The sequence below is a fragment of the Lemur catta genome, chromosome 5 (genome assembly GCF_020740605.2).
Source record: "Lemur catta isolate mLemCat1 chromosome 5, mLemCat1.pri, whole genome shotgun sequence".
In the NCBI taxonomy this organism is placed as follows: Eukaryota; Metazoa; Chordata; class Mammalia; order Primates; family Lemuridae; genus Lemur; species Lemur catta.
In genome coordinates, this window is record NC_059132.1 from 102,220,612 (window position 1) to 102,222,312 (window position 1,701).

The following is a 1,701-nucleotide window of genomic DNA, read 5'->3' on the forward strand; positions in this document are numbered from 1 at the left end:
CCTTCTGCCTATTTCTAGTATTTTCAGCAATGACCTAAGGTTTATCTTTGTTCATGCAATCCCTCTGCATTTTGAATTCATGCTATTTGATAGTCTGCATTTCAAATTCTTACTTTCCGTAGTTTAAAATGTTATGATCTTACGCTGTCGATCACTAGATTGAGTTATTTAGTAGGACAGTCTGCTTTCTTTATATGTTATCTCCGACTAGGAATTTAAGTGAGCTGTTTTTCACAGGTTCATGTGATGATAAGATTCTCATGCTAATGTGTGAGGTGTGCCTCCCTCAAACCTTGTTACTACATCGGCACTTTACCCTTCTGATGTGAAAAAAAAGAAGTCTTTACTAATTATCACTTAGACTGCACACTGAAGTATTTATAAGACACATGTTGTCTGAGATTTGCCAAAGTGCTCAGAAAGAGTTATATTGGGGAAATAGATGACATAAGATTGGGAAAATCTTGACAGTTGTTGAAACTGCATGATGGGCATATGGGAACTCATTATACTATTCTCTTTACTGCTATATATGTTTGAAGGATTTTGTAATAACAAGTTAATTTGAAAAAATAACGAACTTTCCTCCAAGGATAGACCCAACTTAAGGCCTGGAGAGAGTTTCCTGGCCATTGCATGTGGGGGCTGGGGAGGTGGGACTCAAATGGAGCCTGGCAGTCTTCTTGAGCTGAAGAAACAATTGGGAGTTCAAAATGATTAGGATGGCTAGAATCTGGAGGTCAGAGTATCAAAGAAGAGAGAACTATATGGAGAGGAAAGAGTCGTACAGAGATAGAGAAAGTGTCTCTTATGATCTGCAAAGTGTTCCCCTCAAGCCTTCCGCTGAATAATGAACAGTATATGGGTATAAGAGAATTATCTATAGCTGAGGAAAGAACCACTGAAAAGGAAGAAGCAGAACAATTCTCAACGTTCACACATGGCAGGGCGTATTTTATGCTCCCCAGCCAGAGTGGAGAAACCTTGTAACACGCAGAGCACAGGGAAGAGCACTCAGCACACGCAGCAGGCATTGCTTCCGCGACTGGGCCACATTAGCTTACATCAGGCTACTTTATTTCCACCTAGAAAGTGTAAATGATCAAACTGTTTCTAAGTAACGTAATTGCAGCCCAGAACAAAGCTCAAGAATATTTCAAGAAATGCAGAAATGTCTAGCATGTAGCAAGGTGAAACTTATAATATCTAGCACCCAATAAAAAATAACTAGGTATGAAAAACAAATAAAAACATGACCCATAATGAGCAGAAAAATTAATATAAATAGACCCAGAAATGAGACACATGATAGAATTAGTGGACAAGGACATTAAGAGAGTAATTGTAACTAAAGAAAGTAGAGAAAAGCATGATCATGTCAAAAAGAGACATGGGAAATATAAAAAAGACCCAATTAAAATTTTTAGAAATGAAAAATTAATAGCCAAAATTAAAAATACACTTGCTGAGATTAACAGCAGATGAGATTACCAGTGCACTTACCCAAATCTAGATGGCACAGCCTACTACACACCTGGGCTAGATGGTATGGCTCCTCGGCCACAGACTCGTACAGCGTGTGACTGTGCTGAATACTGTCGCCAACTGTAAGAGAACACTAAGTATTTGTGTATCTAAGCAAATCTAAACGTAGAAAAGGTACAGTACAAAAGATAAAAATGGCACACTTGTATAGGACAC

The 1,701-nt window shown here is 38.3% G+C and overlaps 1 non-coding gene across 1 annotated transcript; it reads left to right on the forward strand.

Moving 5' to 3' along the window:
* Window positions 1–226: 226 nt before the first annotated feature.
* Window positions 227–326, forward strand: LOC123639091. The gene has a single exon (XR_006735653.1). It is a non-coding gene; the product is annotated as a small nucleolar RNA U13 (small nucleolar RNA).
* The last annotated feature ends 1,375 nt before the right edge of the window (window positions 327–1,701 follow it).